At 44.1% G+C, this 23,979-nt stretch overlaps 1 pseudogene; it reads right to left on the bottom strand.

Moving 5' to 3' along the window:
- Positions 1 to 22,738: 22,738 nt before the first annotated feature.
- Positions 22,739 to 23,036, bottom strand: LOC122726338 (annotated as a pseudogene).
- Between the last annotated feature and the right edge of the window lie 943 nt (positions 23,037 to 23,979).

Genomic DNA, 23,979 nt, shown 5'->3' with positions numbered 1-23,979 from the left:
AAACAAGTGACAAAGCAGCAGGTGTGGATACTCTGGGAGCTGTAGTCACAAACCTGCTCATAGGTGGCTCAGGCCATAGGGTCATCTTGTCACTGAACTGAAGCAGCAGCGGGATTTGGCAGCCCCCTGGGTATCTGAACAGACTTTTTAAAGGACTATACTGTTAATCTCCTAGTGTAAGGAGGAGGCTAGAAGAGGGGCCCTAAAAATTGTCTGCTTTACCTAACCTAACCTGGTCTGCTTACCACAGCAGGCAGAGATCCTACCCTGTAGTTGAAACACAAAAAAAGTACAAAAATTTTATGAAGATGATTGTACTCACCATTTTACATGGAATGTGTACAGATTTATGAACAACACAAAATCCAGCAGACCTGAAAGAGTAACAGCTCAGTAGGGATCACAACCTAATAGCAGCCCTGAGTGAAACAAGGATGGCAAATGAAGGCCAGTTTACTGAAGCCAGAGCTACATGCATGTTTTTCTGGAATGGCTAAAGTGAAGGGGAGTGCCATGAAGCTGGCATAGGTTTTGCCATCAAAACTAATCTAGTTAACAAGCTTGTATGCTGTGAATGATGGGCTCATGACAATGTGATTACCACTTGCAGGAAAATGCCACACCATCATCATCAGTGCCTATGCTCCCACCATGATGAAGCCTGATGAGGTCAAAGAAAACTTTTATGAAGACCTGGAAACCCTCAAAATCACTGTGGCAAAAGAGGACAAGCTTATAATTCTGGGTGATTTTAACACCAGAGTAGTCACAGACTATCAGACATGGCAGGGAGTCAGCAACAGAAAGGAACACTTACTACTGAAGACTTGTGCATCTCATTACCTTCTCATCACCAACACTGTCTTTCATTTACCTAAACACAATAAAACTTCATGGATGCACCCTTGCAGCAAACATTGGCTATGTCATTGTAAGAAGAGACAGATAGGACATGAAAGTGATTAAGGCAATGTGTGGTGCAGAGTGCAGCACTTCTCCAAGGCTGAACAGTTTGTTGCTAACTTGGAAGGAAAGCTGAGTCAATACAGAGCTGGCAACAGTGGAGCAGAACAAGAGTGGCCATCTTTCAGAGATTTGGTATACATTATTTGGTATTTGGTATAAATTTGGCATTTACTCATCTAGCCTAGAACACTCACAAACATCAAGACTGGTTTGACAAAAATTATGGGGAAATTCAGAAGCTGCTGAACAAAAAATGAGAACTCCACTAGGTTTACCAGCAGACTAGTTCATCCATCCCTAAGAAGGCAACATTTAACTCCATCAGAAGTAAAGTCCAAGTGAAGCTTAGAGTGATGCAGAGTTCTTGGCTTAGATCAAATTCAGTTTTACACTGACAGTACCAATTCAAAGCACTTGACCTATGATGCATGCATAGCAACCACTCAGTGCTGATAGAGCTACATTGATTAGTGATCGAGAGGTGATGGACTAAATACTTCTCAACAGACTGTCGTCAACCAATACTGAAGTCATTGACCATATACCTCAGGTTGAAATAAATCCCTCTCTAGCTGATCTTCCAACTGAAGAAGAGGGTTTAGATGCCATTAGTCCCCTCTCTTGTGGCAAAGTGCCTGGTGCTGATTCTATTGCAGCTGAGATTTACAAGGCAGGACAACTACTACTCATACAAGCTGACTGAAATCCTCCAGGTTATTTGGCAAAAGGAAGTTATTCCCCAGGAGTTCAAGGATGACTCCATTGTCTATCTCTATAAAGAAAAAAGAAATAAGTCGTCCTATGTCAATCACAGGGAGGTCTCTCTTTTAGTCATTTCCAGTAAGATTTTTTGTTTTGTTTTGTTTTTGTTTTTGTTTTTTTGCAGGGCAATGAGGGTTAAGTGACTTGCCCAGGGTCACACAGCTAGTAAGTGCCAAGTGTCTGAGACTGGATTTGAACTCAGGTCCTCCTGAATCCAGGCCTGATGCTTTATCCACTGCACCACCTAGCTGCCCCCTCCAGTAAGATTCTTGCCAGAATTCTCCTTCATAGGTCTATCCTTCACCTGAAAGAGCCAGTGTACCTTCAGAAAGGGTAAAGGAATGGTCGATATAGTGTTTGCTGCCTGACAACTCCAGCAGAAATGCCAGGAGTAAAAGAAAGATCTGTACACAACTTTATAGACCTTTGATACTGTCAGGTATGAGGACTTGTAGAAGATCATGGCAAAATATGGTTATCTGGAGAAGTTCATCAGTATCATATGCCAGTTCCATGACAGCATGCTTGTACAAGTTCTGGATAATGGATAATCTTCTCCCACCTTCTCAGTCATCAGTGGAGTGAAGCAGGGTTGTGTGCTTGTTACCATGCATGATGTTTTCAGTGATGCTGTTGGAAGGCTTCAACAAGGAACAAAAATGACATCAAGGTCAGCTACCAAAATATTTAACTTGAAAAGACTTCAAGCCAAGGCTAAAGTGAAGGGAGAGCTGGCATTTGACTTTTTATTTGCAGATGATTGTGCACTCAGTGGAGCCTCTGAGGTTGAAATGAAGCAGAGTATGGAGCTATTCTCTGCCACTTGTGCTAATTTTTGGCCTGACAATAAACACCAAGTGATTCTCCACCAGCCAGCACTGCACCAGCCATACATGGAACCAAATGAAACATCCATACATAGAATCACACATGGAACAGCAAATGGAGAAATTCTGAATGCTGTGGGGGTCACTTACCTTGGCAGTATACTTTCCAAGGATGTCCACACAAGATGATGAAGTTGATACATGCATTGCCAGAGCTAGCTCAGTTTTGAGGAGACTCTGAAAGTGTGGGAAAGAAGAGGCATTTTGTTGTCCACCAAACTGAAGGTCTACAGAACTGTTGTACTGATCTCATTGCTATACACTTGTGAAAACTGGATGTATACCAGTGCCATGCCAGGACGCTGAACTGCTTCCATCTGAATTATCTTAGGAAGATTCTGAAGATGACTTGGCAAGATAAGGTATGAGACACTGAGATGTTTTCTTGAGATGAACTGCCAAGCATTAAAACTCTACTGTGGGGCAGCTAGGTGGCACAGTGGATAGAGCACCAGCCCTGGAGTCAGGAGGACCTGAGTTCAAATCCGACCTCAGACACTTAACATTTACTAGCTGTGTGACCCTGGGCAAGTCATTTAACCCCAGTTGCCTCAAAAAAACAAAAACAAAACTCCACTGCATAGAGCACAACTCTGATAGGCTGATCACATAGTTGGAATGCCAAATACATGTTTACCTCAAAGACTATTTTATGAACTCACACAAGGCAAGCAAACTTAACCCCTAATTGCTTCTCAAAAGCAAAAACAAAAACAAGAATTTTAGAATAGATTGTGAGACATGAGAGATACTGGCACAGAATCAGCCAGCATGGCATGCACGCATCAAAGAAGGCATTGTGTTCTATGAGCAAAGCAGAATTGTGGTGGTTCAAAAGAAATGTGAGGTGCACAAATTTATTTATGTCCAAATGTTCATATAGACTATTTGTGACTGACCTGTGGTAGAGATTTCCAAGTTTATATTGGTTTGATCAACCCTGACATAGTGATATCATTTTGTGTAAATCACTTAACCTTTCTGGAACTCAGTTTCCTCATCTGTAAAATGAAGAGGTTGATCTAAATGACTTCTATGGTCCCTTCTACCTTTAATTCTGGGCTTCTATAATTCTTTTTTTTTCCCTGAGGCAATTGGGGTTAAGTGACTTGCCCAGGGTCACACAGCTAATAAGTGTAAAGTGTCTGAGGTCACATTTGAACTCAGGTCCTCCTGAATCCAGGGCTGGTGCTCTATCCACTGCGCCACCCAGATGCCCCTGTGATTCTTTATGAAGATATTCTCCCTCCTTCCCTTCCTGAATAGCTCATCTTTCTTTCATTGATTTTTCTCCTTCATTTCTATTTTATCTCCCCTTCGCACTTATCATATCCTGACATATTTTAGTTATTTGTGTCATGTGTAGACTGTAAGCTCAAGGAAGAGCTTAGGAATTGTTTTCTGTTTTTTGTTTGTGTGTTTTTCCCTCAGAGACTAATGTCTTGTATATAGGAGGCATTTGAATGCCTGCTGAATTCAAATGTATTAAAGGTAAGGGGCAAGAAGTACATGTAATAGAGTCAAGAAAATTTCAGGGATTGGTTACCCAGGACTGACTCCCTAAAGGAATTTTTTGCTTAGTGTGACCACCAGGTGGCACCAGTACTCAGGATCTCATTTCACCTCTGCTTGGGAGAACTTTGTGGGGGTCCTACAGGAGAGGGGATGGGGCGATGTGGAACAGAGGGGAAAGAAGAGGTTAAGCAAAGTTGAGGGTGAAAGAGTGACTCAGGAAGAGGGAACTGGGGTAACGGGGAGGTGGAGATGAGATCAGAAAGGGTAGAGAGCTGGGAGGCTAGGGAAGGAGGTGTTACTCAGGCTTAGGCAGCTAGGAGGGGTGGGAATAGAGGAGGTATATTTATCTGCTGAGCTATTGGCATCAAAAATAACCAGGGGCCCACGGTAACCCAAGCCTCCCCCCACCCCATGAGCAGGGAAGGATGGTAGGGAGGGCAGGAGTGGAGAGGGAGGTGATCCCCCCTCCCCCACAATACCCCCAACCTCAGGGCTGGGCCCAGTGCCAGGGAAGGGGCCTGGCTGGCACCCCATGGGCTGGCTGGAGCCAGTGAAGTGGGGAGGAGAAAAGAGAAGGGAAGGAGGGAAAAGGGGGGAGGGGGAGCCAGCCAGGAACAATGGTGGCTCCCAGCCAGAAGCTGGGGAGGGGGGGGGGGAAGAAAGAAAAAGGCGAAGAGGGAGAGGGAGCAGTCAATGAGAGGGGAGAGAGGAGGGAAGGGAACAGAATAAGGGGCCAAGAAGAAAAGGAGACAAGGAAGGAAAAGAAAAGGCAAAGATAAACTCCCTCCCACAGAGAGGGAAAGATAGGTAGGGAGATGGATAGGTACCCAGAGGAACCCAGAAAAGGGGAGAGGGTGAGAGAGACAGAGAGAGCGACAGAGACAGATGGAGGGAGAGATACTGAGGGGAGGGAGAGGATGAGAGACAGAGACAGAGAGAGATGACTGAAGACAGACAGAATGAAGCAAACCTAGACAGAAAAAGGGAAGAGACAGGGAAGAATAAAAGAGACTTGGAGGCAAAAAGTAAAGCCTTTTAGTGTTGGGAAGGGGAGACTTGCAATAAAGGGGCTAGGTTGCTTCTGTTTCCCTGGGGAGCTCCCAATACAGGCAAACAGGTGCTTTGTCTTCTAATGCTACCCCATACACACAAGACACAAGGGGTGGCAGTGGGAGTGAGATTAGATTTTGGAAGAATTTTCCCAGAGAGTAGGTAAGTATCCCAACTAAAAGAGATGAACAAAGAAAGTGAAGTCTCATTCTCTTGAAGGTATATAATATAGACAGAATCTCACTGGGTTGGTGGAAAGGGGCAAGGGGTCCTTTCCCAAGGCAGGGGGCTGGACAAAATGACCTCTGGCAGTCCCTCCATACACACTATTTTTCCTTTGGTTTCCGAGTCTGGGGATGTGATGATGGAGGGACAATAACAGGAAAGTTTTGCTGAAAGATTTAACTTCTAACTTCCAGTCACAGCGCTGAAGAGGAAGGGAGATTTAGGATAGGGGGTGCTGTGGGCTAGGCCACCTGGTTCTGGTAGATGGGGGAGGGCAGCAAGAATAAGGCCGGATGCCCCCACCTTCCTGCCCCAGGCACTGTGGCTGGCACCCTGGGCAGGGATGGTGGTTTGACTCAGCCTCATGGGAAGGGAGTGGCCTGCCTGCTTGGTGGAGTTCACAGTTCCTGCAGTGTTCAGAATGAGAAAGGACCTTCAAGATCATCAAGTCAGCTCCCTCCTTTAACAAATTAGGAAACTGAGGCCCAGAGAGCAGAATTGACTTCCAGTAAGCAGGTCTCCTGACTCTCAATCTGATGCTTTTGGCACTTCGGTATCTCACCTCTGCTGAAGAGGTCCTTGACTAGGTAGCTAAATAATGCAGCGGATAGAGCCCTGAAGCTGTTGTCAGAAAGACCTGAGTTCAAATCCATCCTCAGACACTCTACGTGGCATGGGGCGAGTCATTTAATCTCTCTGTGTCTCAGTTTCCTAAGAGTAATCCCTATCCCCCTTCCCCTCTTCTTATGAAGTTCAAATGCTATGTAACTGAGAGCTATCATTAGCCTAAAAATGTAAGGAATGGGATCTGATTATTATTGTAACTATACCAGGAGAATGCAGTGATGGGCCCTTCTTCCTCAAGTAAAGCAATGAGTCCCTTGGTAAATCTGATAACAGTACCTACGATGTGTCAAAGACCTGGGGTTCTCTGACAGTTGGGCAGATCCTTTATCACTATGTGCCTTTGTGCCCAGGATTTGGACCACATAGGAGGTGCTCAAGACATTTCTTATCTCATTGAAGATAATATCCTCAGCATGTTCCTGTCCCAGGGTATATTTCTGTCTGTGTGCTGCATAGACCACTTAGGATATGCCCTGTGGGCAGGCTTTAATCAAAGAAACAGAATTGGAGTAAGAACCAGACCTTGGCAATCCTTAAGTAATAATAATTAGCATTTTATTACACTTACATGGTTTGCAAAACACTTTCCAAATATTATCTCATTTGATCCTCAATAATAGCCCCGAGAGAAAGGTGTAGAAAGTGAAGGAGGCAGAGGTTAAGTGACTTGCCTAGGGTCACACAGCTACTAAGTGTCCGAGGCTGGGTTTGAACTGAGGTCTTCGGGATACCAAACAGCATGATCTAGTCTAGCTGGCTATCTTAGTTCTAGGACCCTGCAGACAAAAAAAAAAAAAAAAAAAGAACTTACTCTCTACCACATACCCTTTCAGAGAGACTCCCAACGAGGGGTCTCGGTCCATCCCCGGAGGCCGCCCATTCCATCTTTAGAAAACTCTAATTGTTTGCAAGCCTTTCCTGACACGAAACCTAAATTCGCTTCTTTGCAATTTACACCCTTTGCAGCTAGTTCTGGCCCCCAGGGCCAAACGGAACAAAACTAATCCTTCTCCTACTGGCAACCTTTCAAGTACTTGAAGACAGATCTCCTGGAGAGCAGTAAACCCCACCCCTTACCCCCAACTCCAGTCTTCTCTTCACCGGGGTGATTGTCCTCGTCTATGGATCCCAAAGTTAGTGGCAGTTCCTACTAGTGGGTTCCTGTATCCCAAGTGTTACAGACTGGATGATGTCCTTTGGGCACTTTCTGAGGAATAAACAATATGCTGGAAAATGAATAGGTTGATCTCAGAGCCAGAAGAATACGAATTTGAGCCTCATCTATGCACTTTGTTGTTGCTGTTTTTCAGCCACGTCTGACTCTTCATGATTCCATTTGGGGTTTTCCTAGCAAAGATACTAGGGTGGTTTGCCATTTCCTTCTCCAGCTCACTTTACAGATGAGGAAACTGAGGCAAAGAGGATTAAGTGACTTACCCAGGGTCATACAGCTAGTAAATGTCTGAGGGTATATTTGAACTTAGGTCTTCCGGACTCCAAGATAGGCATTCAATCTATTGTGCAACTTAGCTCCCTGGTCCATTTCTTACCACACACTAATATTCCATTACATTCACATAACTACAGTTTGTTAAACTGTTCCCTATTTGATGGGCACTGACATTGTTACCAATTCTTTGCTATCGCTAAAACACAAAATGTGCTGCTATGAATATTGTGGCATGTGTTGGATCTTGTTTCCTGTCTCTTTGGGACCTGGGATGAGGGAAGTGAATGAGCTTGACTCAAACAGACCAGGTGGAAGCACCCTAAATCAGAGAAGGATGCTGGGGGAGAATCGTCACCATACTCTTGGGAAGAGGGGGAGGTGACACAGAGACTGGTAATACCTCAAGCCAAGGGAGACTCATGGACCACCTAGGACTGAGAACCTACATTTAGAAAAAATAGCATTGACACTTTTACCCTGTCTAGGCCTGGTCCATTTTCTTTTTGATACACTTCTTACTCCTTTACCCCATACAGTCTTTCTATATACACAGACTCATTTCCCTTGTGAATAAACTAGAAAATATACTGTTGCTTTAGAATCTGGTATGGTGAGGGGACAAAAGGAGCTTCTCCCAGAATTGGGGATCCAGTTAAGTTACCCTGGACAGAAGTGGGGGGAAGGTGATTAGGGAGTGTGTGCCCACAAAATGTATTCAGGATACACTTTTAAATTTAATCTGAATTAACACTTTCTCCATCACTTTCTTAAGTCTAGAAATCAGCAAAGTCATAAATCAATCCCTGATTTGTTGCCTTTGCTGATTTTGGAGGCTTCAATATGTAAACAGAAAATTTAACAATAGGTTATCATAGGGCTTGCTCCACCCTTCTAAGTGTCACTGATCTTGAACTCCTGGGAGAACCGAGACCAAGTAGATTTAGATCAGGAAGGGCTCTTAGAGATCATTCCTTCCAAACCCCCTATTTTACATAGGAGGGAACTAACTTTTCTAAGCTCACCCAGCTGGTGAGTCACAGAATTAGGGTTTGAACCCAGGTCCTTTGACTTCAAATTCAGGTGAATTTTATAGTTGGAGTTCAGCAATCAGTGAGGTTCAGAAATGTGGAGCATTAAGAAAGCCCTGGGCTCAAATTCAACTTCCCTAGAATCTCAGAGAAAACTGATGCTGCTCATAGATGCCTGAGGCTCGGGGCAGCTCCATCCTAGTGTGTCCCTAAGTAGGCTGATGTGGGGGATGGGACTAGGGCCAGGGGTTGTGGACTTCTCATAAAATCTCGGTTTTCTCCCTCATCCACAACCCCTCCCCTATATTTTTTTCTTCTCCTCTCAGGGCCTGGAGGTATTTGGACTCCCTTTTCCTATCCAGAGGCAGTCATGGGGCAAGGGCCCTGGGAACAGATCAAGGGTCAGCCAATTGCCCCCCCCCAGCTGGATCATTGGCTCAGCTATGGTAACCTTAGGACTTAATCCTCCACCTGAATAGGGAGTTTTACACACACACACACACACACACAGAGCTTGGAGATCCATTTAGGAGGCCTGGGAGCATAATCTTTTAGCCTGGGAGGAGGAAGGGGAAGCAGTTTGACTCTCCATCAGGGATGAGGCGAGGCCCCACACCATGAAGGATAAAAGTGAGACAGCGGGAAAGATTTCCTTTTCTTTCCAAAGAACCCCATACATATTAGATGGGAATCTGTTTGTTGTATGTGCAATCCAAAGCCTCCTCTTACCAACAGCACCGGCGCCCAAAACAACACACTTAATAGTCAGCATTGCTGAAGTCTTTTCTGTATCCCCTTTCAATACTTCAAATCCAATGTAATCTCAGCTTCTCGCTGGGGCTTTGGCAGCTCTCCTTTGCTTTTTCCATCTGTAAAGAAGAAGGTGTTGGATCTGAGCATCCAAAACTCACTTCTAGGTCTAACAGTCTACGTTCTTGGGGACTTTCTTGCACTTCGTGTTTTATCTTCTAACAGTCTAGTTCCTAAGGCTCCTTCTAGCTCAAATAGCATAAACAACATTCGGTGTCCCAAAGTCCCTTTCAGCTCTGACATTCTAGGGGTGTATGGAACTTTGCCTCAGTGACTTGGTGATTCTAACCACACCTCTCCCTGTCCCTCCCTCCCTCCCTCCCTCCCTCCCTCTCTCCCTGTCTGGAGGAAAAGGCCAGTCAGAACTGAGAAGTCTGTCCCTCTTCTGTTGCTGCCTCAGGCTGACTCAGATTTGCTGAGTCTCCATTCCCAGAAAACCCTGCCTGGCAGAGAGAGAGAAAGCGATGAGGTCAGATCCTGGGTTCTTCCAGCCTAGGATAGAACCAAGTTAAGGAAGCCAATTACCCATGCTGTGTCCAGCATCATGAGCTCTTCACAGGACAGTTTGACCTCAGCCTGGGTGCTCCAAATGGAGTCAGAGGGAAAAGTTGCAGGTGGGAGGGTGAGATGTGCAGGGAAATCCTAGTTTCCAGGCTCAGAACAAACAAATGTTTATTCATTGACCATTTATTAATCTCCTATTTGTGCAAGCCACAGTACTAGCTAGGCATTGGGGCGAGATAAAAGGATAAAAAAGACAGCTTGCGGGGGCAGCTAGGTGGTGCAGTGGATAGAGCACCGCCCCTGGAGTCAGGAGTACCTGAGTTCAAATCCGGCCTCAGACACTTAACACTTACTAGCTGTGTGACCCTGGGCAAGTCACTTAACCCCAATTGCCTCACTTAAAAAAAAAAAAAAAAAGACAGCTTGCCTTCCCATAGGGATCTTATATTTCGTCGTTCAGTCATGTCTGACTCTTCATGACCCTATTTGGGGTTTTCTTGGCAGAGGTGCTGGGATGGTTTGCCATTTCCTTCTCCAGCTCATTTTATAGATGAGGAACCTGAGGCAAACTGGGTTAAATGACTTGCCCAGGCTCACACAGCTAATAAGTGTCTGAGGCCAGATTTGAACTCAGGAAGGTGAGTCTTCCCAACTCCAGGTCTAATACTCTACCCACTGGGCCACCTAACAGGACAAGAAAGACAGGAGCACATATATATAAGTGAATCACTGAATCTCAGAGATGAAATTTTCTTTTAAAGATTGTTGGGTACAATTCCTTCATTTTACAAATGAGGAAACTGAGACCCGGAGAGGTTATGACTTGCCAAAAGTCACACAGCTATAGGAGGCTGGAGTAAGTAAGTCTCTTTACAGAGAATAAGCTCTCACCACCCCTGCCTTGAACTTCCCACACTAGTCTCCTTCCCATCTGTCCCATGGCTCCCTTCAAGGCCCTAGTCTCAAAGAAGCTATAAAGAGAGCCTAACCAGCTGGGTGTAGAGCAGAGCCCAGCCTGGGTGTCAGGGGGTGCTGGGAGAGAGATAGGGATCAGGATAAGGGGGATGGATGAGATGACCTCTTAATGTCCCTTCCTGCTGGAGGAATATGACCTAAGCTCCTGGGGGTGGGAAAGGTGATAGAACTTTGTGGAAATCTGGGTCAAGTGGGGTCATCCGTATCTCAGCCCCCCAGTGATGGTGACAGATGACAAAAGACTGCAGGGAAGCCATTGATCAGGGCAGCTGTTGGGATGGTGACAGGCAGGTTGGAAAATAGGAAGAAGGGAAGAAGAGGGAACTGGGAGGTGGGGTGACAGGTGCAGAGAGGGAAGAAGTGCTTTGTACACCAACTTTAAGACCAATAAAAATATAAGTTCTCCAGGGACAGCGAAGGAAGGTTTGTGAGAGATTATGTCTTAGAATGTCAAGGGTGGAAAGGAACTTTAAAGATACAGTTGTCTTTTTAAAGATGAAAAAAGGGGCAGCTAGGTGGCGCAGTGAATAGAGCACTGGCCCTGTATTCAGAAGGACCTGAATTCAAATCCGGCCTCAGACACTTAACACTTACTGTGTGACCCTGGGCAAGTCACTTAACCCCAATTGCCTCACCAAAAAAAAAAAAAAGATGAAAAAAATAGGAGTACACAGATGGATGGTGACCTCCCAAGGGTCACAGAGCATTGCATTAGTAGGACAGAGATCTGAGACCACGAGAGAAATTGAGGCAAGGGGTGATGGAAGACAGAACAGGAAAACCCCAAGGATATAGGGAGGACAGCCAGTTCTGCAGTGGGAAGGTTGAAGGTTAGACAGCTTATAATGGGCTTTCTAGGAGATGAAGGCAGAGTAAGAAAAAGCCTCTTGAGGTACCATCTACTTAGTCAATGGAGCAGGCTAAAGTCATCCTAGGGAATAATAGATGGGTAGGCAGAAGCACTTCCTGCTGGTCCAGGGATAGGAGACCTTACACCATATGAACACCAGGCCTAACCCCTGTCGAGGAAGAGGGATGGACAGGATGATCTTGCTTTGGGAGGATGGCAGGTGTGGGGAGCAGTTAGGGGACTAAGGTCTTCTCTCAGGGCGAGGGCTGCTGTCCTCCCGCCAAGTTTCTGCTCCTGCAGGGAGGAACCCAGCCCAAAGATTCTTATCCCAGCTCCTCGGAAGTAGAACTGGTTTGTCCACTGGCAGTGCCAAAGGAGGAGGGAGGCTGAGGATGAGAGGTCAGGAGGTCAGTGCCTGCCCACCCCCTGGAAGTACCCTTGGGGATGAGGGGAGGATTCCCAACCATCTGACTCCACCAGTGCCCAGCTGCAGAAGGCTGTTTTCAAATGTAATCTGTATATGATTACCTTGTTTTCATCATAGACAAAACTCTCCAAGTGCATTTTCCCCTTCTCCCTCAGACAATCCCCAGTCTCTACTTTTTTCCTCCAGTGTCCCTTTAATTCCCTGTCCTCTCCCTCAGTGGCTCCCCACCTTTTCCCCTTTCCCCCTTCCCCAGAGGCTTCTCAGTCTCAGCATAGTACATTCACTGGAAAAATAATGGGATTAATAGTCAGAAAATCTAGGTTTAAATACTGCCTCTTCCTCTGTGTGAGCTTGGCCAAGTGACTTCATCTCTCTGGGCCTCAGTTTGTTCAAGAGGTTGGACTAAATGACCGCTAAGAATTCTTTCGACTTTCTCTTATGAGGCTGACTCAGTCAAAAGAAATAAATACCTGCTAAGATTGATTCTCTCTCTCTCTCTCTCTCTCTCTCTCTCTCTCTCTCTCTCTCCCTCCCTCCCTCCCTCTCCCTCTCCCTCTCCCTCTCCCTCTCCCTCTCCCTCTCCCTCTCCCTCTCTCTCTCTCTCTCTCTCTCTCTCTCTCTCTCTCTCTCTCTCTCTCTCTCTCTCTCTCTCTCTCTCTCTCTCTTTCTGTCTCCACCCCTGCCTTTCTCCTCTCTCACTCTGAAGAAGTAGGAAGATTAATCTGAATGGGGCCGGAGTGGGTGGGCATGCTGAGGTCCTGAGATTCAAGTCTGGGGTGAGGAGAGGCGGTTATATCCTGGAGGGGCCCATAGCAGAGCTTCTCTTTCCCTTTCATCTTCTATAACAAAAGCCCCCATCACCTCATCCATCTTGCATCCTCTGGTTGATGGCAGCCTCTTTGTCACTAGCAGCCCCAGGTCAAAGGGCACAGCCCCCAGAACCCTCTCCTTCACCACTACTCCCACCCCCCAGTCTCCAGCTGACAGCTTCTGTTTTCTGGTCTCCCCCTTCCTTCTCTAGCCACTTCTCTCCCTTCACCTGGCCCCTAACCCCCTAGCCCCCTCTTCCTCAGATTTAATCTCTCTCTTCTGCTGCTTCTTTCCCTTGCTCCGTCACCCCCATATATTTGTCTACATCTTTTCCTTTTTCTGTCTTTCTTTAGTTCTATGTCTATTTTCTGTCTATCTCTTTCTGTGTCTCTTTTTCTATTCATCTTTTCTCTTAATCTATGTCTGTCCTCATTCTCTGAATCAACCAGTGTTTCTTGAGAGTCTACAAGGCACACATACAGAGCCCATTCTGTCTCTCTCTGCCTGTGTGTGGGTGAAATGTGTTCACATAGCAGTTGGAGTGATACTGGGAGGAGATTGAAGATGGGATCCTAATGCTCTCCCCTCTAGCTTCCCCTCTTTCCACGATTTCTGGGTTTTGTGTCTTTAGGTAATGAGGGGCTTTAAATACCCTCTCTTTCTCACCAGTCCCTTTCCTGCAGGATCTCCTGTCCCAGTTCCATCAATGGTGTCACAGACCTTAGAAGTGGTATTGACCGTGTTCCCTACCTGTCGATTGACTGTGGAGACATTGAGGCTGTAGGGAGGTAAGAGGTAAGGAGACGTTAGGGAAGAAGGAAAGGGAAAACCCTTAGGCAGTTCAGGATTTAAGGATAGAGGGTCTGAGAATGCTTCTGTGGATTTCATTATTAAATGAATCACATGCAAATGAGATGTAAATCACCATGGAAATGAGCGTCTCTTGTAGTGGAGTCCCTCAGGGCTGGGGATGGTACCTGCATCCTGTTCTCCCAGCTGCTAGCTAGGGTTAGCGGAAGGCAAGCTAGGGTGGGCGAAGGCCGGTGAAGGGGAAGCCTGGAAGGGATTTCTCACCAGCTGGGTGGGGCAGTCAGGGTGAGGCTGCCACCTCCCTGATCCAATCTCCTAAACTGTAGACAAACCACAGCTTTATCTCCCTTGCTGTCTCTGGCAGGAGTCTCCCCCATCCTGAGCAGTTCCTGGTATGATAGCCTTCCTTGTCCTAAGTACTAGGGGAAAATCCAAAGAGAAGAATGGAATCAGAGGATTTGGAACAGTCAGCAACCCTAAAGATCTTCATGTCTAAACCCTTCATTTCACAGATGAGAAACTGAGGCACCAAAAAGTCCTTTCTTAGAGGGAAAAGAACTCTAGATCAGAATCAAAGGAGCTGGGTTCAAATCCTAGCTCAGATTTAGTGTGTGTGTGTGTGTGTGTGTGTGAGGCAATTGGGGTTAAGTGACTTGCCCAGGGTCACACAGCTAGTAAGTGTCAAGTGTCTGAGGTAGGATTTGAACTCAGGTTCTCCTGACTCCAGGGCCGACGCGCTATCCACTGCGCCACCTAGCTGCCACTCAGATTTATTATTATCTGTGTAATATTGGACAAGTCACTTGAGAAGGCTGCAGCCTAGAGAAGTTAATTTGCCCAAAATGGCATAGGTCTTTTAACTCCAAATGTATCAGTCTTTTCATGGCTACAATGATGTATTTTTCCAGATGTCAGTTTTCTCTTCTGTAAAATGAGAGTTTTCTTAGATTCCCCCTGAAGCCTTTTCCTGTTCTAAATCTATTAGAAGGTCCTCAAGTCCAAGGGCTATCTTATTTTTATCTTTGCAACCCCACCACCCACCCCAGTACTATGGTAGGTATTTTATAAATACTTGTTGAAGGGAAGGGGGAAAGGAAGGTAATAATCACTTATTTTATCTCGTTTTTATACTCATAACAACCCTTTGAGGTAGGTGTTGTTATTATCCCAAGACACAGCGTGGTTAAGTGACTTGTCCAGAGTCACATAGCTAGTAAGTGTCTGAGGTCAAGTTTGAACTCTGGTCTTCCTGACTCTAGACCCAGAACTCTGTCCACAGTGCCACTTAGCTGCCCATAAATAATATAGTACATGTTTTGTTTTGTTTTTTAAGGCCAACCTTTGTATAATAGATTCATGGTTTCATAAACCAAACTAGATGCACATGTCCACTGTTTCATATACACTCCTCTTTTCTGTTTTTTTTTTTTTTGTTGTTGTTTGTTTTTGGTGTGTGTGTGCTTATGTTTTTTCAATTCACAATAAAAGAGGAAACTTTTAGAAAAATAAATGCTTGCTTAATTGATTCTTATTCAAGGTCACACAAGTGGTAAATAGCAGAACTAACATTACAGAAGCATAGGACTTGAGCGTCAACAGGGACTTCAGTGGCCATTGGGTCCAATCCTCTATCCCAAAGGAATCCCCACCATGATATATGTGACAAACGGCTATCCAGCCTCTACTTGAATACCTCCAATGAGGGAGAATCCGATCCTTCCTGAGGCAGCCCATTCCCCTTTTGGACCTCTCTAATTGTTCAGGAAAATATTTCTCACGTCAAATTCAAGTCAGTCTCTTTGTAACTTGCACTCATTGCTCCTTGTTCTGCCCCCTGGGGCCAGACATAATAAGGCTAATCCTTCTTCCACATGACAGGCCTTCAAATACTTGAACACAGTTATCAAGCCTCCCCTGATTTTTCTCTTCTCCCATCTAAACATCCTCAGTTTCTTGAACCAATTCTTATATAATGCGAACCTCAATTCTCCATTATTGTTGCTCCACTTAGGACAATCCCTAACTTATTATCATCCCCAGAGCTAAACACCATCCTCTGGATGAGGTCTGCCTAAAACAGAGTACAGAGCGATGATCAGCTAGCTCCTTATTCCCCTGGATGTTATGCCTCGCTTAATATAGTCCAAGATCACATTGGCTGGTTTTTGTTTGGCTTCCACATCGCACTGCTGACTCATATCCAGCCTGCAGTCCACTAAAATTCAGACAAACCATTATTCAACCATGCTTCTCTCATACCCTACTTAAACTATTAATTTTTTGAACCTGGGTATAAGACTTTACATCGAATTTCATCTTATATTCAGCCCAGTGCTGTATGCTGTCAAAATTTCAGCTCCTGACTTTCATCTAGTATCTTAGCTCTGCCTCCCAGTTTTGTGTTACCTGAAAATTTGGCGAGAATGTTAAGTAGCACAGGGCCTAGTACATATTCCTGAGGCACTCCACCGAGGAGAAGAGGAAGGGTTTGACCCAGTTGGCAGTGAACAATTAATGAACGATGATATTGAATAATTCTAAGGGCTTTTATAAATTAATGAAGAATGAAATGAGCAGAACTAGGAGAACAATTTATATAAAGAACAACACTGTAAAAAGAAACAACTTTGAAAGCTATAAGAACTATGATGCAGGCAGCTAGGTGGCACGGTGGATAGAGCACTGGCCCTGGATTCAGGAGGACCTAAGTTCAAATCCAGCCTCAGACACTTGACACTTAATAGCTGTGTGATCCTGGGCAAGTCGTTTAACCCTCATTGCCCTGGGAGGGGGGGGGGAAGAACTATGATCAAGAGAATGACCATTCGTTTTTCAATTATCAATTCAATTATCAATGGTAAAACATGCTGTCCATTATAGGGAGGTGGTGGTGGTTCTTGTTGTTGTGGTGGTGGTGGTGGTTGTTTGTCCTTCATTCTCAAAAGAAGACCGTGACAGCAGAATGATCAGTGAAAGGGAGGTGACGGATTTAGGAGGTGGAATGAGAGTGTTGCTTGACTATGCATATTTGTTACAAGAAATTTGTTTTTCCTTTCCTTTTTTTTTTTCAGTGGGATTGGGAGACAAAATGAATTTCTGTTCTTTTTTTAAAAATACATAGGGGGGAGGTGTGTGCTACAGATGTAAATTTTTGCGTGCACTTTCAAATGATGTCCCTGTATTATTAGTTTTACTTAACTGATTTAGTACTTTACAAGATATTTCTCACAAAATAGGAGTAATCAGTAAATGGGTAAACAAAACCCATCAATAAAACTTAAAGTGAGTCCCCCCTTTTTCTTAAATTAAAAAATAAGTGGGGCAGCTAGGTGACACAGTGGATAAAGTACCGGCCCTGGATTCAGGAGTACCTGAGTTCAAATCCAGCCTTAGACACTTGACACTTACTCGCTGTGTGACCCTGGGCAAGTCACTTAACCCCCATTGCCCTGCAAAAAAAAAAAAAAAAAGGATTATTGAGGAAGAATTCTACTCACTTCCTGACGGGTGATAGATTCAATATGCAGAATAAGGTCTACATTTTTGGACTTGGGCAACAAAGGCATTTGCTTTACTTCATTACATATTTTTTTTTTTTTTTAGGCAATGGGGGTTAAGTGACTTGCCCATGGTCACACAGCTAGTAAGTGTCAAGTGTCTGAGGCCGGATTTGAACTCAGGTACTCCTGAATCCAGGGCCGGTGCTTTAACCCCTGCGCCACCTAGCTGCCCCCCTCATTACATATTTTTGTTACAAGGATTTTGTTTTTATTTTTCTTTTCCTCCTCAATTGGGGAGGCGCGGGGTGGGAGTGTGGAGGTTCGAGAGAGAAAAAAATGCCAATGAATTGAAATGTTTTAAAAATAATCAGTGACTTCTTTTTTAGTTTAGCCTTCAACTAGTTCTGAATCCTTCTAATTGTATTATCATCTTAGTCCAAATTTCTCATTTTCCACACAAGAAAAGCATGGTACTTGATCAGATGCATTACTAAGATCTAAGTATATTACATATCTAGCATTCTCTCTCTCTTTTTTTTTTTTTTTTTTAGTGTGGCACTTGGGGTTAAGTGACTTGCCCAGGGTCACACAGCTAGTAAGTGTTAAGTGTCTGAGGCCGGATTTGAACTCAGGTACTCCTGATTCCAAGGCCGGTGCTCTATCCACTGTGCCACCTAGCTGCCCCTAGCATTCTCTTGATCTGCCAGAGAGTTCAATTGTTTGGCTGTGTCCTAGTCTTCATGACCTCATAGCGTCCATGGGGTTTTCTTGGCAAAGATACTGAAGGGTTTGCCATTTTCTTCTCCAGTAAATTAAGGCAAACAGAGGGTAAGTGACTTGCCCAGGGTCACATAGCTATTAAATGTCTGAGACTGGATTTGAACTCAGGTCTTCCCTCCAGGGCCAGGGCTCTATCCACTGAACTGCTGAAGAGTCCCATACCAATGGGCTTTGGAACTAGGGTTACAAATTTCTGGCTTAGACTTATGATTTCAATGTTGTAGGGAACGCCCAGTGAGAAGACTCCCTCTGAGATGTATGATATGAAACTGTTCTTCAACCTCTAGACTTAGTGTTGCCTGAGGCATGGGGAAATTAAGTGACTTGCTTAGAATCACCTAGATGTTAAGTATCAGATGCTGGATTCGAATCCCAATCTTCTAGCCTCAAAGGCAGGTTTTCGATCTACCATGCCTAGCTGACTCTTAGGAGCTCTGTGGAAAAAATTAAATAATTCTAAACAGGAATGACCTGTTCTTGAGAAAGCCATGATGGTTCCTGGTGACCAATCACCTCTTCCTTTTCTCCATCTTCACTAATCACGAATGATGTTTTCTCCAGGAAATTACATTCACATTTATCAGCCTATAGTTTGCACAGGCTCTGTTTTCTTTCCTTTAAAAAAAAAAAATCAGAACAACATCGATGCTTCCCCAGTCTTACAGCATCTCTCCCATTTCCCATGATTTTTCATAAATCACTGACAGTGTCCCAGCAATAATATCTGTCAGTTCTTATACTTGAGAATGGAATTCTTCTGAGCCAAGTGACTTGAGTTCATCAAAGGTAACTAGGCACTGTCTTATGGACTCCTTCCTTATCTTGGGCAACAACTCCCAGTTGATCATTTTTATTTTGTCATTTCCATTCTCCTTGGCAAAAAAAAAAAAAAGGGAAAAAACCCATAAAAAACAAACAAACAAAAAAACAACAGAAACACAAGAATTGAGCAACTCAGGCTCTTCTCTCATTAGTTATCATTATCCCAAACACTACACTTGATCTTAGCCAAAAGGCAGAGAAGCGATATCCCAAATACTAGAAGGGATGCCCTCTTGATATCAAGAGGACATCGATGAAGCAGTTGGGCTGCCTATTGGTCATCCCTCACTCTCACTGTGTGACTAGCCCATCTTTCAAAAATGTGCTTCTTTGGGCAGCTAGATGGCGCAGTGGATAGAGCACCGGCCCTGGATTCAGGAGTACCTGAGTTCAAATCTGACCTCAGACACTTAACACTTACTAGCTGTGTGACCCTGGGCAAGTCACTTAACCCCAATTGCCTTACGAAAAAAACAAACAAACAAAATGTGCTTCTTTGATGGTATCCTTTATTCCCCACTCCCCTGGTAATTCTTTGTCTGTAACTGTTATACCCAGCTCCTGCCTTTCATGACCCTTTCCACTGGCCTTTTGGAGATCCTCAATTTCAAAGGTCCCTCTGTTCTGTCCCAATATAGCTTGAGGGGGGAAAATTATTTTTACTGTTATTGGCTTTCTACAACAGCCTCAGCTCATTCTGAACTTTAGCATTCCTGACCCTATTTTTACAGGACCAGGTCACATTCTTTTATTGTTACCTCTACTTGCTTCCATCTTCTGTATATATCTTTATTGAATCTAAGTTGCTTGCTGAGTTCCTTAGGCCTTAATTTCAGCCTCTTCAGACAACTCCCATTTTTCTTCTTCATGGGAAATGTTTCCCTTTGTGTCTTCAGAATTTCATTCTGCAGGGTTTCTCATTTCTCCTGGGATGACATTCCCTATACAGTTTTATCCATGGTATCCTACCTATTGTTCCTCTGTAGTCTTCAAATCTGCTTTACCAAAAATCAGGGATGCACATCCCCTCCATTCCCCGATCTTTCTCCCGGTCCTCTGATAGCAAATACCTTTCCTGTCTACTAGAGTATCTTCAAGTCAAGCTTCAAGCTTCTCCTGGCAACCACATGCCATGCTTCCTATACTCCATTCTCCACTTCCTTCTGGGAATTCTCATTCCTATCACTTTGGGTTCTAATTGGTGAGTATTTACCTAGTCTGGTTGATTCAGTCTCAAGCCCTCCTCACTACTTTCCAGTCATCTCCATGCCAGTGGTCCATACCACTCCTTTCCAATTCCTTCTCTGAGAAGAGTAATCACATCAGCAAAATCATTCTTAGTATGAGCATGCCAATCAATTGTTCTGTGATTCCAATGGACTTTCCTGTCCAAGCAACCACTGGCCATGACTCCCCTTTATGTGTTGTCTTCCCCTATTAAAATGTAGGCTTGTTGAGGGCAGGGACTGTCTTACTTGTTTGTAGTTGTATCCTAGTGTTTAAGCATAGTATCTAGCACATAGCAAATGCTTAATAGATTTTTTTATTCATTCATTCACTTATTTATTTAGTTATTTAGTTATTGGTTTTGTGGGGCAATGAGGGTTATGTGACTTGCCCAAGGTCACACAGCTAGTAAGTGTCAAGTGTCTGAGGCCGAATTTGAACTCAGGTCCTACTGAATCCAGGGCCAGTGCTTTATCCACTGTGCCACCTAGCTGCCCCCATTCATTCATTCATTATTTGATTTTTCTGGAATTCCCTCTAAAATATCCCTGCAAATGTCCAAAAACACAATCTCTTTGCTTGGGGAAGTCTCAGTTTGTTGAAGGAAGAAATCAGGGCACATGCCCAGAACCCAGATAGAAATACAGACAAAAGGCATATAGTTCTAGACAGTATAGGAAATGTTGGGGTGGGGTGGGGGTGGAGTAATGAAGTCTATGAAGGATTCTTAGAGGAAGAGAGTGAGGAGCAAGGTTGAGGAGAGGGAAGGCTAGGAGAAGAGGAGGAAGAACGAAGGAAATATCTTATATACTTTGTTGGAAAGCTAAATTAAAAGCAAATGTGGTGTGAGTTGGGTATGGATGTGAGATACAGTATTGAGTCAAAGTCAAGGGTGTAAGAAATAAGAGGTTCTGTATCATTTTTAAAAAATTTGGGGGCAGCTAGGTGGCACAGTGGATAGAGCACTGGCCCTGGATTCAGTAGGACCTGAGTTCAAATTTGGCCTCAGACACTTGACATTTACTAGCTGTGTGACCCTGGGCAAGTCACTTAACCCCCATTGCTCCGCCAAAAAAAAAATTAACGTTGATTTTTAAAACTTTGTGTTCCAAATTGATAAGAGTTGAAATAAAGGAGAAATGGGGAAAGGGGCCTGGTAACCTGGGATAAAATATAGGGATTTGACTGGATAAGTATAGAATTAGAGTTGTAGGACTGGAACAGATCCAGGAAGGTCATTTCATCTATTCATCTCAGAAAAAAGGATTTGTGCATGCGCATGTTTTCTGTGTGTATTAAGTTTTCTTGATATATGCCAATGAATCTGCAAACCAATTAGATTAAGTATTTTCTTCAGTGTTTCAGATCTCCAACCATCCATGGTTACCCATCCTGTGAGACTCCCATCTACATCCTCCGTTAAGTTCATCATAACTCCAATGGGGTTGGTCAAGTCCTCAAATCCTTTTTTTTTTTTTTTTTAGGAAGCAGCACTTTATTTGTGATTACAAATCTGCGGAGGAGGAATCAAGGCAGAGAACAAGCTCTCCAGGGGAGGAAACCATGAGTGGGAAGGGGCCCAATACATTCAATGATCCTTGTTCTCCCAGAAAACCTGGGCAGGAGGAAGGGTGGCTGCAGCTGTCATCAGCCAAAGGTCAGCGACAACGCCCAGTCGGCACAGGTTGGTAACATAGAGAGAGCAGAACAATCATTCCTGTGTGTGTGGCGACTTGCAGCTGCAAAGCCTTTCCGTTTCTTATCCGCCACGTCCTCACAACCACCGGGAAACATAAGCGGGGTAAAGACCGTTACCCCATTTTGTAGATGAGCAAACTGAGGAAGCCCAAGTGCTCTGCTCCCGTCAGACTGCAGATGCCGGAGACAGGCTTAGGCGTGGGACTAATTGTTCTACCAGACGAGACAGGAAAACAGGACGGCCTTGGGACTGACTCCACTTCTCAGACCAAGAACAAAATAAAACTTCTGGATCACTTTCAAGGGGATCCACTCAACCTTCTGTAAACAAATGACTTGGATTTTAGGAGTACAAGAAAACCTACTTTTAACATCAAGAGAATACCAGTGGAGCACTCAGGCTGTCCATGGGTCATCAGTCACTCTTAGCATGTAACCGGACCATCTTTCAACATGTTCCTTTGATTGTATCCTTTATGCTCCACCTCCTTTATGATCCTTTGTTTGTAATGTGCTGAATCCTACTCCTGCCTTCCATGACCCTTTCCATTGTCTTTTTGGAGATCCTCAACTTCAGTTTTTCAGAAACCAAAGCATCCCATGATTCCTGGCCATACGATTTCATAGAATGAATATGTCATGAATATTTAGATACCCCTTTTACCACATAGACCCCTCCTTTATCCCAAAGACAAACAACTAATAAATAAAACTGGCCCACAAGAGGACTGTCTGACAACACATGCCATATTCAGCACCCATAATCCATCAGCTTCCTACTGTGAGGAAGAAAGTACGTTTCATCACAGTAAGAAACTGTGGAACCAACATTAGTCATTGTCTTGAATTCAAGTTCAACTTCCTTTTGGCGTTGCTTTCCTTTGCATGATTGTGATGATCATGTATATTATCCTGCTGACTTTACCCTGCATCAGTTTTCCCATGTTTCTTACTTCTTCTTTTTTTTTTTTACTTTTTTGATTCCGGACATTTATTTTAACAAACAGTTGAATCCTCAAGACGAACTAGATGCTGCAACAGCTGCTGTCTTGGGTTTAGGTGTTGTTCCTTCACGGAATCCATTCCTGAATCGGTGGTAGACAATGTTTAGGTGCCTCCCTCATTCGACCAGTACCAGTAGTGTTGTGTCACTTAGCCTTTGCACTCCAACTATACTTTCTCTTGCGTTTGGCAGGATACCCGCATTTGCCACAGGTTGACTTTTGAAGATCGTACGCCTTAGAGCCACAGCGACAGCACAAAGTGTGCGTCTTATTCTGGCGTTTACCAAACGAAGACGCTCCCTTCGTCATCTTCCTCCTGCCTCCGGGACCAAAGAGAACCTCTCATGTTTCTTTAAATTCTCCATTTCCATCATTTCTTATGGTATAATAATATTGTATTATAATTTCCTAATTCCTGAGAAATCATTCTTTCTGGATTTTTGCTGTGACAAAAGTACTGCTATTTGAATATATATGAGACCTTTATTTCTGCCATTGACAGGAAGTTGGTATTCAGGAATGGGATCATAGGCTCAAAGGGGATCTGTTTAGTGATGTTTTCACACTTAGTTTCAAATTATTTCACAGGATGTTTGGACCAATTAATGACTCCACCAACAGTTCATTAAGGTGCCTGTATTTCCCTGGAGTCTTGAACACGAATTCTATCTTGTATAATCTGCCATTTTGATGGGCATGTGATGGAACCTCAGTGTTTTTAAAATTTGTATCTCTTTTCTTAATGATGGAGCATTTTTGCATTTTTTTCATGTGATTGTTGATGGTTTCATTTCTTCTTTTGGAAACTGTTTGTTCATATCTTTTGGCAATTTCTCTATTAGGCAACATCCTAGGCCTTTTAAAGCTGTATTTGGTGCAAGAAGAACAAGGAAATGATATGTTCTGCTCTTGGAGTAATTGGGATGCTATCAGTCAATAACAAAGGAAAGCAGAACTATTCAACTCTTTTACATGCATTTTCTCTATCAAAAAGGATAGTCTTGGGGCAGCTAGGTGGCACAGTGGATAGAGCACTGGCCCTGGATTCAGGAGTACCTGAGTTCAAATCCGGCCTCAGACACTTAACACTTACTAGCTGTGTGACCCTGGGCATATCACTTAACCCCAATTGCCTCACTAAAAAAAAAAAAAGGATAGTCTTCAAACTGCAAACATGGTAAAAAGGACATTGAAATCCCATGTTAAGTAAGGATGTGTGAAGAGAAAATCCGAGTTCAGGTTTCTAAGCTGG

This window comes from Dromiciops gliroides, chromosome 4 (genome assembly GCF_019393635.1).
Source record: "Dromiciops gliroides isolate mDroGli1 chromosome 4, mDroGli1.pri, whole genome shotgun sequence".
Classification (NCBI taxonomy): domain Eukaryota; kingdom Metazoa; phylum Chordata; class Mammalia; order Microbiotheria; family Microbiotheriidae; genus Dromiciops; species Dromiciops gliroides.
The sequence above is the reverse complement of the archived record's forward strand: the minus strand, read 5'-3'. Positions and strand labels throughout refer to the sequence as shown.